Source organism: Pipistrellus hanaki (assembly GCF_964339955.1).
Source record: "Pipistrellus hanaki genome assembly, chromosome: 3".
In the NCBI taxonomy this organism is placed as follows: domain Eukaryota; kingdom Metazoa; phylum Chordata; class Mammalia; order Chiroptera; family Vespertilionidae; genus Pipistrellus; species Pipistrellus hanaki.
Genome location: NC_140505.1, coordinates 33,081,329 through 33,098,971, shown reverse-complemented (window position 1 = coordinate 33,098,971; position 17,643 = coordinate 33,081,329). Strand labels below are relative to the sequence as shown.

The following is a 17,643-nucleotide window of genomic DNA, read 5'->3' as shown; positions in this document are numbered from 1 at the left end:
TGTAGTTGATATAATTGTATATTATATTAAATTTAAAATAAATATAAAATTAAAACACCCAGCAATAAAAATAAATGAAATAAACTACAGAAAAGTAAATAAATAAAACAAAATCTTAACATCTGATAAGAAAAGCCTTATTGTATAAACTTCTAAAAATGAAGAACAGTGAGAAATAAAAACTCTAGTTGGGACTGTCTAATGAACTTCTTATATCTGACTAACCCTTCCCCAACCTACCACTCTCCACTGCTGAGATTATACAGAGAAAATGAGTAAGTACAATTCTGAGATTCCTCATTATACTATCCAATTAGAAAGAAGCAGTCCAGGAAGGAGTAGGTAAATGGACCCTGGATGGAGGTAAAGAAAAGCACTGAAGTATGAAAGATTCCACATACCACTCTGATATTTGATCCTATGTAGCAAGAGGTTTTTCCTTCTTCCAGAGCAGGAGCTAAATTGGGTCAACAGAACTTTTCCAGAAGCATGGAAGACACAATTGCTTGTGCGAAGGAGGTCCGCCTGCAGGAGGCTTTAGATCAACTCAGAAGAGAGCCAACCTCAAATCCCACTGAGCATATCATCCCATCATATAACCCTACGGGGATAGAAAAGATCAAGTTACTTCTAACTCCAAATTGTAGTCCAGGGGGAAACGATTCAGCTATCAAATATAAGGGTCTGTACAGAGCCGTTACTATTAAACATAAGTAGGATAAGAAAAAATGGGACAAAAAGATGCAAGGTACTACAGTAGGGGGAAAAAAAGAATTAGAAAGAAAAAAAGCTTGAGAAACTGAAGATTGTGCATTTGTGCTGTGCATAATATAAATACCTGAATTAAAAATAAAAACACAGAATGTAAACATGAAAAGGCAGAATGAAGGGAAAAGATAAAACAATAGGCAATAAATACAAAACCCAAACTGTACCATTACAGATATATGCATGAATTTGTATCAGCAGAAATAGAATAGAAACAGTTGAAATGTTAATTCATGATAGAACATGTTGAAATTCTGAAGAAGTGACCAAATGTAACATGAATAAAGAAATGAATGTAATCATTGAAAGGGCACAGTAGATATCATGAAAGTACAAATACAGGGAGGTCAAAGGAGACGTATCCACAATAAGGTAATGAACTGCAGGGATAAAGCAAGAAGGGAACTAGGGCAAAAAACTTACCTAGAGTACAAGACATCAGGCCCCCAGATGTCTCAGAACTATCTAGGAGACAAGACTACAGAAAAGCCTACATTATCCTGAGGGAATTACTCTAAAACCTTATATGCAGGCAAGCTGTTGTCCCAATATCAAGAATAAAGATATTTTCAAACATAAAATTATTTATATGCCAATTAATGAAGCAACCCAAACAAAATCCATAAAGGAATCAAACTCAAGAAATATGAAAAGAGAAGATGTGGTAAAATGACTGAGGTTGAGAATTAATCTCATCTACATAAAGAAACCCAATTATACATCTGAATAGGATGTAAATGCAATAAAAGATGACAGGGGGGAAAAATAATACAGGCAATAAAAACAGGCCAGAGGGGATAGGGAGGAAGAAGGAAACAGAGCACTACTAAAAATCTCATTTATATAGCGTGGAATCAACCTTATAGTACTTAAAATAAAATGGTGTGGGTGAAATGAAACCACAATGACTTCAAACTCAATGTAGATATCTAGATCTCTCCTCTCAATCTTAAAGAGATTTTTCAAAAGAAATAATACCTCCTCTAGTGAAGGACATCTATATGAAATTTCAAAATCCCTTTAGTATCAGTTGAGTTTGCATTTCTTTTTCTTAAATTCAATTATACTTTAATATATTTTTAAGCTTGTTTAAGGCAATTTCAGCATTTTAAGATTATTCAGTTCTCTATCTCCCATTCTCCTCATTCATTCTCAATATGAGTCTCTACCCAAACCTGTGCCTATTTATGGAAACATGGATGCCTGGTCACTATGCAGGCTCTTGCTAGGTGGCTTGGTTTTATTGCTTTCTTTGTTGTCTTCTTTTTTATCAGTCCAATATTTTTTTAAATATATATATTTTATTGATTTTTTTATAGGGAGGAAGGGAGAGGGATAGAGAGTTAGAAACATTGATGAAAGAGAAACATTGATCAGCTGCCTCCTGCACACCTCCTACTGGGGATGTGCCCACAACCAAGGTACATCCCCTTGACCAGAATTGAACCTGGGACCCTTCAGTCAGCAGGCCTACGCTCAATTCACTGAGCCAAACTGGTCAGGGCCAGTCTAATATTTTAAAAGAGTATGTATTCTTTTAATAAGTTAACACTCTTTTCAAAATGTATTAAAAAACACATCCAGTAGACAAATGAAGAAAAGAAATAAGCAGATAAAGAAGAAATGTGGAATCAAAAATAATTAATGAAAATAAGGGGGTGGTGTGTGAGAGGTTTAACTTCATGAATAACTGAGTAATCAACTAAGTAACTAAATAAATGAATAGAATTTAAAAAGTAGAGGGAAATGCCGAAGCCGGTTTGGCTCAGTGGTAGAGCGTCAGTCTGTGGACTGAAAGGTCCCAGGTTCGATTCCGGGCAAGGGCATGTACATTGGTTGCAGGCACATCCCTGATGTTTCTCTCTCATCGATGTTTCTAGCTTTCTATCTCACTCCCTTCCTCTCTGTAAAAAATCAATAAAATATATTTTTAAAAATAGTAGAGGGAAATAATATTTTGCCTTTACAAAATATATACAAAAGGAGCACCATGAGGCAAAGTAGGTTTACAATTGCTCATATGGAAAATAATACAATAGTTAATAAATAATAATAATACAAGAATAAACTATATGTTTTATGTATTCACAACTATAAACCTACTTTTACCCCACCTTGTAGTCATGAATACCTGTGAAGACACAGTCAGATGAGTACTGAGAATGTAAAATATACAAATTTCTAAGAACAGTCTTAGAGATATGAATGCTGACATATGGGGTTAGTTTATGTCTTTTATCTATGCAATTCATGTTTGGAAACAACTTACAGAAATGGCATAAAATGTAAACTAAAAAACTGGTGCTTGTAGAGACTCATCCTTGCATTGCTTCTGAAACAAAAAGTAGATACTATCTATTATCTGCAAAAGGACACGTTTTAAATAAATCATTAGGCAATCATGATGTACTACCATACAGATGTTAGAATTAATGTTTTAAAGAATTTTTGAGCAGTTGAAAATATTGTCAGTATAATTGTAAAATATATACCTTATAATATATGTGTTAAAATACATGTGTAGGTATGGACCTGGAATTTAATGTCCTGATATTTTATAATGGTTTATTCTGAATTGTTGGATTATGAAGAGTGATTTTTATCATGTCTGTAATGATAAATTTCATTATGTAATTTTTCGGTGTTTTTTAAACTTTTCACCATCAACTTTGTTATATTAATAATCATCAATTAAAGGTATAGTTGGAGAATATCTGATAGATTTTAATAGTTTTACATACCATCTGAGTTCTTATGCCATTTATTTATTTAAAAAAATATTTTTATTGATTTCAGAGAGGAAGGGAGAGAGAGAGGGAGCTAGAAACATCAATGATGAGAGAGAACTATTGATCAGCTGCCTCCTTCAAGCCTCATTAGGAATCGAGATTGCAACCTGAGCATGTGCCCAAAACCAAGAATCAAATCTTGACTTTCTGGTTCATAGGTCAATGCTCAATCATGAACCACACCTGCACAGCCAAGGGTTTGTCGAACCTGAGGGAGAGCCAGTGAAGGATGAAGAAAAGACAGACAAAGAGAATAAGCTGGGTTTAGTTGGATCTTCTGTGCCTGGCTAAGGCCACAGAACAGGTCTACAGAGTGTGAAGTTGATGCTTTATTTATAGTCAGGGGTAAACAAGGTAATTTACAATGTTCTTGTAAGTTTCACTTGTTTTGGGAGCACTTGCTGCCCTCCCACAGCCTACTAGCTACCCAGGAAAGCTCTAAGGAGCAGTCACAAGACAAAGCTTAATTATGCTAAAAGGACTATGCCCTCTAAGCTAGGGCTTGTTTGCTGCTTTGCCAGCAGGTCAGTCTGAAGCTTAACCTGATAACTCCTCCCTACACATCCTGCTGGGCAATGCCATTTATTTTTAGATGAAAAATTATATGTGTACCGAGGTATAATGTCTTATTTATTGAAATATTCTTTTACTTGTATTCGTTTTTGATAGTATACTGTGTACATGATGCATCCTTTTAGGTCTCATTAATTTATAATAGTTTTGCCTAGTGATACGTCTTAGGTTGACAATTTAAATATTGTTAAATATCATTAAATATGAAGACTATAAAGTTAGTGGCACATAAATGGATTTTTTTAGCAAGACATTGCTTAATGAGTTAATGATTAAAATGATTTCAAAATAAAACTAATCTCAAAGTTTATAAAGTAGCAGTCCAGTACATTGACTATACTCAATGTCAAAAAGTACTACTCATTTTCATGTATATGAAACTGTGAGATTTCCCACTATTTTCAGTTATAAAGTGATTATGATAGTTCTTTTTACCTACCTACCTTGCAGGGATGCTGTGAGGATTAATGAGATCATACCTATAAAGAAGTTGAGTTCCTTGGAGATAGGAGATATAAAAATGTTATTATCCTGTCATTCACATATTAGCTTGCTCACTCTTTCAAGACCTAAAGGTAGAATAAAAAAGAAACAAATTCTGATCCACAGTGAGAAATATTTAATGAGATTTTAAAAAACTTTTTTCCATGTTTAATACCCGAGGTTCCCAGGGCTTGATATATTAAATTCATTCCAAAGACCTTTTGCATACCAACTTGATGTATTTTATGTATAAACCTGAGTTGTTTTCTGTTAAGTTTGAAATGAAATCAGATGTGCGCTATTTTCATTTGTTTGAACTGAAGTCTACTACTTTTGGCTGAATTAATGTACCTTCAAATTTACAAGATTAAGGTATCACATTATCCTGTTAAACATATTTGCCCACTGCTTAATCAAATTATGCGTTCACTTTTTGGTTTTTAGTGCAGTCATTATTTCTTTTGCAAAAATTCCCTTTAGTTTTATATCTTCAGTATTAGCAGTTGGATTATCTGTCAGCTTTAAGAACTGAAATATGTCTTTCAAATAAAGCCAAAAATATTAAAACCTACATTAGTGGTAATTTATTGAAGTGAAACTATAATTTTTTTCTAGGTATTTATTACCATTTCATAATTTCTAAGAAAAATATGTATATAAGATGCCCATAAAATTATAAGCTCCTTCAAATTGTATTACTTCAATTCCAATTTGTCAGATATTTCATTCTTTCTCTGTGATTGATTATTTGATGTTTAAGTTTTAAACATCTCTTAAACTTTAAGAGAAAATATAAAGCTCATCAGGAAGATTTTCAGATATTTTGAAGACTTTTTTTTTTTAACCTCTTTCTGCCTTCTTGGGAGAGAGTTACACATAGTAAGTAAGAAGGTAACAAAGTAAAATGAGATTTAAAAAATATATGTAACCGAAACCGCTTTGGCTCAGTGGTAGAGCGTCGGTCTGCGGACTGAAAGGTCCCAGGTTCGATTCCGGTCAAGGGCATATACATTGGTTGCGGGCACATCCCCTATACGGGGTGTGCAAGAGGCAGCTGGTCAATGTTTCTCTCTCATCGACGTTTCTAGCTCTTTATCTCTCTCCCTTCCTCTCTGTAAAAAATCAATAAAATATATTTTTTAAAAATAAGAAATATATATATTTTACTGATTTTTCACAGAGAGGAAGAGAGAGGGATAGAGAGTTAGAAACATAGATCAGCTGCCTCTTGCATACCCCCTACTGGGGTTGTGCCCAGAACCAAGGTACATGTCCTTGACCAGAATTGAACCTGGGACCTTTCAGTCCACAGGCCGATGCTCTATCCACTGAGCCAAACCAGTTTTGCCTAAAATGAGATTTTAAAAAATTGTCTTAAATTTTACAGTTTCCTGTTAACAATACACAGCATTCTTTACAAAATCTGACATTTTCATATTATTATTTCTCATTAGATAATTTTTCTCAAACTAATAATAAAGTTTCATATATTTCTTCAGATATTTTTGTAGTGATTTTAGATTAGCAAACAACAATTTTTAAAAAGTATCCTCAAACTTATATTTTTGCTTCAATTTTTGCTTTAAGATTTTATGAGGTAAATCTTCATAAATAATGAATAAAACTTTACTGCCTTATTTGTTTTTCAATAATTTATTTTTAAGCTTTGGAATATATTTTGCAACCAGCACAACCTGCAATAATAGATTATATCAATTCCATATGATAAATTAATATAGCAATAATATAATTAGGTTAATATTAAAGTTGCTTTAAATATTTCACTTCTTGATTTATATTGTTCAATATGGTGTTAACAATATGATTGTATCAACTTAATTTATGTACATAGTTTATCTATGTATTTGAAATATTTTTAATTTTGAAAAATATAAAACAGAAATGTAGAAAGAATAATAAAATGAACACATAATTCTTAAACAAGTCACAATTCTAGGCAACCTAATAGACATGTAAAGTCATCTCATTGTGGTTTTAACTTGCATTTGTATGTTAACTAATAACCAGCATTTTCACGTGCTTATTGTCCATTTATATCTTATTTCATGTCCATTCAAATCTTTTAATTAAATGGAATAACTTAGATATAGGGATTTATTCAACTGCATGCTTTGTTAAACATGTGAATTGAAATTTTTTTTTTCCAGTATGTACTTATCTTTTCTTTGTGTTAACATTGTCTTCTGAAAAGCGAATTTAAACATTTTTTAAAAATCCAATTACTAAATTTCCTTTCTGTTTTGGGTATTCTATATGAAAAATCTTTGCCCTCCTCAAGGTCACAATGATTTCATTCTTTAGTTTAAGCTACAGCAGTGATGTGTAAGTCTATCACCTATTTCAACTTATTTTTTTATATTGTATGAAAATAGGGTTGGAATTTATTTTATTTTATTATTTCCTATGGATGCGGGTTTGTAGCCTCTGGTATTCTTGTCTTTCCTCTTCTGATGTGGAACTCTGAACCTACCAGGGTGCTGGGATGAAGGTGATAAGGCTCCAGTGTTCTTGGCTTGCTGCGTGTAGGGTAGGGCTGGCTGGAGGGAGGGAGCTACATTCATCCGGAATATGATCTCTGCAACATGGAGTTCAGGGGATAAGAAATGCTGGTTTAGTACCACTCCCGGAGAAAGACTACAACTTTGGACTGAGAGCTGGAGGGAGAGCAGCTCACATATTTTTTTTGCCAAAACGGTTCAGACTGGAGCTTCCATCAGGCTCAACTTGGGGTGCTGAGTGGAGTCTTGCTCCAGTGCCAGAGAATCACGCTCTTCTCAATTTAACAGATTGTCTAGAATATTTTCAAACATTTGTTCTATGGCCTTAGGACAATTTCCAGAATCATTAATTAATTAAAAAATAATTATAACTAGTTATGGTTATTTCGCTGGGGAGAGAGGTTCTTACTGAGTTTTTTATTGTACAGTTCCAGAAGTTATCCCTCATAGATTTACTTAATTATTATCAAGTTTTTTGGGGGAGGGTTGCAACCCAACCAACTATAATAATTAATAGTTTGTCTTTTACATCTTTTCATGGTCCCCTTTTTATTAAAATGAAAACCATTTCACTTTAATGTGTTTTGCAAATGCCATTTAAAAGATCATCCATACTTCAAAATCATAATTACACTTTTCATACTTATATATTTAATTCCCTTGGGTTTCATATTTTTATTATGTCAGAAATTAATTAAATTTAATATTTTCCATACAGATGAATAATTACCTCTTTAATTTGTATTAAACTAGAGGCTCAGGTTTCTCTGCATGGCTTGCTGGGATTGGCTAAAACCTGCAGTCCAATATCCCCTGAGGGATGTAGTAGTGCACAAAGCAGCAGACGGCCTGGGGAGGAGCCCAAGCCCAGACCGGGCATCACACCGCTCCCACTTATCCAGGCCCCACTGCATCTATCGCCTATCAACTGGTTGACCAGTTGCTTAGGCTTTTATATATACAGTTAATCTAGCATTCTTCCTGCCAATTTGTAATGTATGTCATCAAATCAATTTTCATATATATATATATATATATATATATATATATATATATATTTATTTTTATTTATTTATTTATTTTTACCAGTTTCTGTACTCTTTTACTCCATCCCCAGTACCATTTTAAAATTACTCAAACTGATTTCATTTTCTACTTAAGTCTTGATGTTTGGAAAGGCAAATTCCACCAAATAATTGTAGTTTTCCTCTATTTTTCTTTCTCCTCTCCCCTTCAACCTTCAGCTCTCAGTCTCCTCCTCTTCCTCTTTTTCTCTTTCAATATTCCTTGTCCTCCAGTGTCATTACTTATTTAATAACATTACTAACATTACTTATTTCTCTTTCTCCATCTTTTAAATATATATATTATTAGTTTGTCAGGGATTTATAGTTTAAAGAACCAACATTTGGCTTTATTGAAGCTTACAATGTTTTCTATTTCATTCACTACTTAATATTTTAACTTTTCATTTATTTCTGCCTTTACTTTTATTATCTATCTTTTCTACTTTCTTATAGATTTATTTCTATAACCATTTTCTTATTTTTATAATGTAAATGAATAGCTCATTAATTTTGAGGTTTTGTTCTTCTAAAAAGTAAACTACCAATCTCTCTAAGAGCTTTTTAATCTGCATTCTAAATTTTTGATCTACAATATTTCCATTACTTGTTCATTCTAAATATTATTTTAATATTTTATTGTATTATTATTTATCTAAATATTTTAAAATTTATAATTTTCTCTTTGACTCATGAACATTATAAAATATTTTTTCTAGTTTCCAAATCCACAAACTTTTCTTATTATATTTTAACAAATAATCCACGTGAGAGACAAAACTAAGTGTGACCCCTTGGGAGCAGTTTTCTACATGTGGTTATCTAGATCAGGATGATTGATTGTTTTCATATAAAATTGCTTCTTCATTCCACATCCACCCTGTGGAGCTCCCCTGTCATGCAAACATCTGGATCTTGGGGTGGGGTGATAGGGATGTGGTTTCAGAATATTTTCTTTTTTAGGTATTCCATCTCAGCCCTAGAAGTAGAAAGTGCTCTTATATATTATATTATTATTTTTATTTTACCCAAAGCCACTTTCAATTATATTAATAATTAATAATACTAAAATGTCCTTGTTCAAATTGCCATGTAATTTTGGCTCTTGATTGGACCTTGACTAATACAGTTGTGCTGTTGTAATTCATAGCATTTTTTTTTTAACGGTTTACCTGTTATATCTTAGAGAGAGAGGTAAATGACAGTTTCCCTCTGTGATGTAGACAGTACTGTGATGGCAGACAGTACTCTTTGTAATTCTTTCAGTTCTTGTAAAGTATATTTTCAGGTAATTATATTGAAAGTTCATAAGTTTAAATAATTTATAATTTTATAATACTTATTAAAGGATTTTTTCATTTTATAGACCCACTTGATTTCTACTACAATTTTACTCCAAATTCTAATTTATCTGTTATTAATACAGCTGCATCAGCTAACACTTGTTTAATGTATACCTGGTAGATATTTTTCTACCCTTTATTTTTAAAACTTTCCATATCTTAATTTTTTAGAGAACTTGTTCTATCAGGTGTGACTATATTTTTCTTTCTTTGGTTAGAAATTTTTACAAATAATCTCTAATTTAAGTAGATCCCCTTGATATTATTATGTATACACATAATAAATTAGATTAATGTAATATCAAGTGAATTAATGACTCTATTGAATTTCAAAACAATAAAAGGATTTTAGTTTTAATTTTAATTATTTTTCTCAGATTCCAAACTATTGTCAACTATTTTGTTTATGCTATTTTTTTGTGTTATATGCACAAATTAGACAATGTTATGATTATGTTCAATCAGTTTTTAATATTATATACATGTTTATAAGTAGTCATATAGGACTTTAGTTATTTATCATTGCATTTGTTTTTATTTCCCCCCAATATATTTTATTGATTTTTTAAAGAGAGGAAGAGAGAGTGATAAAGAGTTAGAAACATCAATGAGAGAGAAACATAGATCAGCTGCCTCCTGCACACCCCCACTGGGCATGTGCCCACAACCAAGGTACATGCCCTTGACCGGAATCAAACCTGGGACCTTTCAGTCCACAGGCCAAGGCTCTATCCACTGGCCCAAACCAGTTTCAGCTTGTCTTTCTTTTTAATGTTTTTATTGATTTTAAAGAGAGGAGAGAGAGAGAGAGAGAGAGAGAGAGAGAGAGAGAGAGAGAGAGAGAGAGAGAGAGAAAGAAACATGTATTGGTTGCTTCTAGTACACACCCTGAACAGGGATCAAACCACAACCTGGGAATGTGCCCTGAACCGGATTCAAATCCAAGATATTTTGGTTCAGGGGATGACACTCAACCAACTGAGCCACACCAACCAGGGCTAATTGCACTTGTCTTTAATCTTGTGGTTACTGGGACACAGTGCAGGGATTTAAAAAATAAATCGCATAATCAAAATTTGTTCTTAAAATTGTACAATACTGATGCTGCTGTGGTTATATACTATATAGATAGACCTGAAGCCAGAAAAACCAATTTATAGGCTATTGCTGGAGAATAAGGTAAAACATAAGTTCTTAAACTAATGTCATGTTGATAATTTTAAATAGGGTGGGATAAAAGTGAGAGATATGTGGGAGCTAAAATGATCTCCCAAAAGGTATTTTGAAGGAGGGTTTATATTAGGTGGCCTGGAAAAAGAAAAGAATTGAGGATTATTTCCAAGATACTCACTTATTTACCTGCACAGGAATTGGTATGCAGTGTTTCCCAAAGTGTGGTATGCATACCCTCAGGGGTAAGGGAAGAGTTTGGTGGGGGTACGAGTTGCACCAGAGTTTGGTGGGCATATGCACTGCACTATGCTTAGCTGTGCCTATTTCTACATTCTCATGAATACGAGGGGTACTCAGCGTTACGAAAATTATAGAAGGGGTACACATATGTCAAAAGTTTGGGAAACACTGATAGAGAATAGATTTGAATCTTATGAATACCTAGTTCATTTCTCTGCATGTGTGTGGGTGCCTTTAGACATGTACACTAGGGAGTTACAAAAACAGGCAGAAGGAGCCATGAGGCCTGTAGATAAAGAATGGGAATCATTCATTTAGAAGTGGATGAGCTCACACTCACAAAGGTGTGAAGCCTGGAATGACTGACCAAATTGTGTGTGCAGCAATCTGTACCCTACTTTTGAATGAGTGCCAGGACCTCAGAAAAGCTTATCTTCAGATGGACCCTTCAATTCTGACATTTAGGGTGGTGTTAACTTAGCCATTCTGATTTAAAGTCCTGAAAGCTAAGGAAATCTAGCTTTTTGGTCATACATTCCTGTTAAAGTGTGCTTTTTCTTATGATCTTCTTTCCTCCACTTCTTTTTGCTTTGATTCTCAATCTGCTAAAAGTTGTAAAATACAAATTTTCTGTATATTTTGCAGCACTTTTATAAAGAAATTGTCTTATATGTGAGTGAGCAAAATGTTTCAAAAGATTTTTTGAAAAGTAAATATAAAATTATAGTGATTTTATATGCATTTAAGTTCTGAGTGTTGTAAAGAAAACTGTAAAATTCAAAATGAAGAAATCAGATATTCAGATCTTCTGACTGTAGTAATTTCTCACCTTTCACTTACTCAAAAAGCTTCCTGTAATTTTAAGTTTTTGCCAAGTACATGTCTTTCAACTATAAACTTTCACACCTTCAATATAATCCAGATGAAAGATTTATGGCTTTTGAATACTGAAGCAAATGTATACCATGTCACACAATAAAGGCATTCAAGACAACATTTAGTTTGATATGAAACTGATGAATTCAACAGCATTCTTCCACAAATTTGTTTAATCCTGAAACAAAACTGTCCAGGACCTGAACTAGTTTATTTGTTCTTTGGGGAATTTATAGCATCCTGTTTTTCTCAATATTGTTTGGAAGGGATACTTTAAAAAATGTATTTTATTGATTTTTTACAGAGAGGAAGGGAGAGAGATAGAGAGCTAGAAATGTCGATGAGAGAGAAACATCGACCAGTTGCCTGTTGCACACCCCCTACCGGGGATGTGCCCTGGAAGGGATACTTTTTTTAAGATTGACCCTTTCGTTATTGAAAATCACTAGTTTACTAGCAACAGGAGTTAAAAGATTTATAAATTAGGCATATGCTAGAGTTGTAACATGAATTGTTGCTTCCACAACTGATACCATCTATAATAAAAGGGTAATATGCTAATTAGACTGGACATCCATCTGGATGTCCTTCTAGAAAAAGCCATGGTGGCCGGGGCTGAGGCAGAGGTGTTTAGGGGCGATCAGGCTGACAGAGGAGGGCAGTTAAGGGCAACCAGGTCGGCAGGGGAGGGCAGTTAGGGGCTATCAGGTCAACAGACAGAGACAGTTAGGGGCGATGAGGCGGGCAGGGGAGCATTTAGGGGCATCATGTAGGCAGATAGAGTAGTTAGGGGTGATCAGACAGGCAGGCAGGCAGGTGAACAGTTAGAAGCCAGTGGTCCTGGATTGTGAGAGGGTGCAGGTGAGCTGAGGAGCCCCTTTACCCTTCCCCCCGTCCCCATTAATGAATTTCTTGCACTGAGGCTCTAGTTATTTTATAATTAAAAATACAAATTGAATGTGCCCCTTTCTTTTTTATTGTTTTGGTAGCTTTTATCTAGATAGATTTGTAGCATTATACTTTGTAGGTTGAAAACTATGGTTGCAAGTTACATTGTTTTCTCAAAATCAATTCTGTGTTAGAAATGATTCATTATTTGCCTTTCATTTGCATTTGTTTTGTAGAGCGTTTTTGTTTGTTTTCTAATTTTTTTTCTGGCACCAGAGTTAAGGACTTTTAATTTGTCCCATAGCTGCTGAAGCAAAATTATGATGAAACAACTCTGCTTTCCTTTATACCACAACACAAAGACATACACACAAAAAAAACAATTTGTAGGGGAAAAAATGGGTTTTGTACACAGGAAGAAATGATATAAATTCAAAACTTACAGATAAGGGTTAGCTTTATCACTCATTTCTTTAAAAAGTTTTTATGAATATCCAGTCAAAACCAACATGGTATCTCCTTTGAAATGTTATCTAAATGGATTTTCAAGTAGACCACAGGACTGTATACTGTCTTGGAATGTTAGAAGGCTCTGTCATTGATCAGGTAACAGAGTAAAAACACCAGAGTCTTTTCTTTTTCAAATGGAAGAGGGAAAGTCAGAGATAGAAGAAACTACCGTATTTTCTGGCTTATAAGACGACCCCCTAATTTTACAGTTAAAACATAGGTTTAGGCCTATATTCGCCGTATAAGACTACCCCCAACTTCAGAGGCAACACCAGTTCTTTTTTTAATAGACCGCCTCTCTGACTCTGGCCAATCTGAACTGGCTTTTTTTTCATTTCAAACGTCGTCTTATACGCCGGAAAATACGGTATTCAAACTTCGTCTTCTTTCCTTGTGGCTTATGGCCTCCTCCTCCTCCTCCTCCTCCTCCTCCTCCTCTTCCTCCTCTGCTTCCTTGGAAGCCTCCTTGATCTCCAAAGCCTCCCAGGCCTCTGCCCCAAATCCACCTCAGCCTCCTCTGCCACCACCTCTGCCTCTAAAGCCACCTCTTCCTCCACCACGTCCCCCAAAGCCACCTTTACTCTTAGCCCAGTCCAAAGTAACTTTGTTTCCATCAATTTCACCACTTCCATGGCCTCCTTGGCAGCTTTGGCATCTTCCTCACTGTTGGAATCTACAAAATCAAACCCTTTGGAAGAGCCCTTCTCCTGGTCAGTGACTATCCTTGCCTGGACAGAGCCATCAAATGACTCCTTCAATCTCTCTTCCGTAGTCTCCTCAGACAGATCTTTGCCAAACAGTTTTGGATGTCTGGCTTCTTGCATTAGGCGATCCTCTCGGTCCTTGCAATCCAAGCCTGATTGGATTTGCCCTTAATTTCTCTTTTATTTCAGAATTTTGAAGTTTCTTTAGCATCTTCAAATGAAGCAAATTCTGTAAGTGCATATCCTTTGGATGTTCCATTTTGGTTCTGGGGCACTTTGATAAAAGTTGCCTTCTCAAATACTTCCTGAAGAGTTTCTTCTGTTGTACCGTAGGAAAGGTTGCTTAAAACCAGAGTTTTTGATTCACCACTCCAAGTGCTGCTCCATGGTTTTAATTTTGACCTTTCTCTCCAGTATATTACAGATAAATAGATCGCCCATCTCTTTCTGTTCCCCGCTTTGCTTCCATGGTTTTCTCTGTATCAGCTTCTGTCTTAAATTCAATATAAGCAATCCCTTTACTCTTTCCATTCTTGCTGACTAATCTAATCTCCATAGCATCTTCAAACACTTCTTTTAATTTGTGCTGAATAACTTTATAAGGCAGATTTTTGCCAAAAGTGTTCTTGCATCTGCATCTTTTTACTGTCTTTTCCCTTTGGATTTTCTTATTTAATTTCATTGCCAAAGACTTTTAAACCGATGAGCTCTAAGGCTTTTTCCAAGTCCTCAGCAGATTAGAAATCCACATAGCCAAACTTCCTGGACACACCAATTCTGACATCCACAATAGCAAGCTCATTTTTAGCAAAAACATCACTGATACCCATTTTTAATTCAGGAGCAGACTTGCTGAAGTTCAAGTTTCCAACGAAGAGATTGAAAGCCATCGTTGGCTCTGTGGCTTCTGTTTCTTGGCCTCAGGAGCAGCTTTCTGTTTGGCCATTTCCTTCTTTCATTTTCCAGGTGCTTCTTTGACAGGCTCTTCCTCCTTCTCCTCTTCCTCATCATCATCTTCCTCCTCATCTTCATTGTCCTCATCTTTATCCTTCTCCTCTTCCTCCTCATCCTCAGCTGTGCTCTTGACCTTCACTGAAATAGCTTTTATGGGAACTTTCTTGCATGTGGCTGGTGCAATCTCCATAGGTTCTTCAGCATCATCTTCTTCATCATCCTTATCTTCATCTTTATCTCCATCTTCATCTTTATCATGAAGCAGGAGCAGCAGCAGTAGCTTTCATCACTGCTGGCTCAAGTTTATCCTCATCTTCATCCTAATCCTTCCCAGCATTCTCCTCTTCACTGTCATCATCTTCCTTATCACTGTCTTCTTTTTGGCATTCTTGCCGTTCTTTGCTACCTTGACTGGGGTGGCTGCCCTCTTCTTTCCACGGGTTGCTACCAATGCTTTGCCTGGTATGCCTCCCTTCTTTTCAGCTGTGGCTAATGCTTTGGCTGGTATAACTGCTGCCTTTTTGCCAGGGTTGGCATAGCCACTACCTTTTAGTCAGGTGTGACAACTGATTTCTTGCCTGGTGTGGCAACTGCAATCTTTTTTTTTTTTAATATATATATTTTAGTTGATTTTTTACAGAAAGAAAGAGAGAGAGATAGAGAGTTAGAAACATCGATGAGAGAGAAACATTGATTAGCTGCTTCCTGCACACCCCCCACTGGGGATTTTCCTGTAACCAAGGTACATGCCCTTGATTGGAATCAAACCTGGGCCCAACACTCAATCCACTGGGCAACTGCAATCTTTTCTTGTTGGGGAAACCATTACCTTCTTTCCTGGAGTTGCGGTAGCCTTCAGGCCTTTTTTTCCTGAGGAAAAATAACCTCTTCTCACTGCTTTCATCTTTTTCACCTGATATTTCCTCATCTTAACTATCTTCTTCTACCTCCTTTTGAGGAGGAGCCATTTTCTTGGGATCACCTTGATTTTTACCCCTTTGTGAGCTTCACTATGACTGTGGCTTATGACTGTAGAGTGTGAGGTGGGTAAGTGGCTCAGATGTGCCAGGAGAAATCAAATGACTTCCATGGCAGCCACTGGTACTGAAGAACTAGAGCATTTATGTTTTGCTACCAACTAGAACTCTTAATATTCTTGAAAATGTATTTGAATGACAAAAATGAAGTTTATCAGGTGGTATTAAAAAATCATAGTTAGAGACAAGGATAAGATTCAATAAGAAGGTATTCACAATGAGATGCTACCTATGTATGAAACAAGACAATGAGGGAATTTAAATGGCAGTTCATGAGGACTATTTGAAAAAGGATAGGTGGATTGGATTATGTCATTTCAGAGTATTACCTCCAAAGGGTTTATTTCTCACCTTGACCAAGAATTCTGCCTTAATACAGAAGTTCTGGCTTTAGAAGGAACTGAAGATTAGACTCTGGGAAAGGTTGTTCTCAAATTCCCAAACAAAGGTGCTTGTTGAAATAAATATAATAAGAGCTAGGCAGTATCCTATATAATAAAAGGATAGGTGGCATCACATGACACCCTTGCATGACATTGTCACAAGATGGCTGCCACAAGATGGCCACCACAAGATGGCCACCACAAGATGGTTGGCAGAGGAGGGCAGTTGTGGGTGATCAGGCCAGCAGGAGAGGGAAGTTAGGGGTGACCAGGCTGGCAGGAGAGGGCAGTTGGGTGTGACTAGGCCAGCAGGGGAGGACAGTTGGGGACAATTGGGCCAGCAGGGGAGGGCAGTTAGGAGTGATAAGGCCATCAGGGGAACAGTTAGGCATCAATCAGGACAGCAGGGGAGAGGTTAGGGGATGATCAGACTATAAGGCAGAAGTGGTTAGGGGCAATTAGGCAGGCAGGCAGGCGAGCGGTAAGGAGCCAGTGGTCCCTCAAGGGCTCCCAGATTGGAGAGGGTGCAGGTCGGGCTGAGGACACCCCCCATGCACAAATTTTGTGCACTGGGCCTCTAGTCTCTTTATATAAAAGGCTAAGAGACCAACCATCCATCAGTCCAACCATTCGATTGATGACAGTCTTTACATATGACGCGCACTGGTAATTTAAAAATAAATGTTGACTCGAGCATACACGATACATATAAAACCCTTGATGGCACCAATTGCACATGTGTGTTTCTCAAAGCTGAAGTATTAATAGGATCTGTGGAAGGAGAGGTTGTTCTGATTCCAAGAATTGAGTTGTCCCTGTCTGACACTGACCTCCCATTTAAAGGAATTCAAAGACAGTTTCCTGTGATGCCAGTATTTGTGATGCATATTAATAAATCACAAGGACAAACCCTAGACAGAATAGGAATATTCCTACCTGATCCCGCTTTCAGACATGGTCCGTTATATGTTACTTTCTCTTGAGTTTGAAGAGCACATACATTAAAGTTAAAGTTGTAAATACTTCATCACAAGGGAAATTAGTCAACAACTCTGAAAGTGTTTTTACTCTTAATGTCATATTCAGGGAGATATTAGAATAAACTTAATCAATTTATCAGTCATTGTTTTTATCACTGTTGTTTTTAATTAATGTTTTCGTTGTTTTTATATCATGTTTTGGCTGTTTTTATATAATGTTTTTGTTGTTATATCATGTTGTTTTTGTTTATTTATTAATCAATTTATATATTATTTGCATGTACATTTTACTAATTTTCTTTCTTCTCTGACACTTCTATTATAGAGAAAGGGTGAATAGAAATATTAAAATATTTCTT

At 35.6% G+C, this 17,643-nt stretch overlaps 1 pseudogene across 1 annotated transcript; it reads right to left on the bottom strand.

Annotated features, from left to right (window-relative positions):
• Positions 1-13,557: 13,557 nt before the first annotated feature.
• Positions 13,558-17,260, bottom strand: LOC311618550 (nucleolin-like; annotated as a pseudogene). The gene is made up of 3 exons: positions 17,241-17,260; positions 15,683-15,880; positions 13,558-15,474 (listed from the first exon to the last, which is right to left on the bottom strand). The product of its transcript is annotated as a nucleolin-like (transcript).
• Positions 17,261-17,643: the final 383 nt, after the last annotated feature.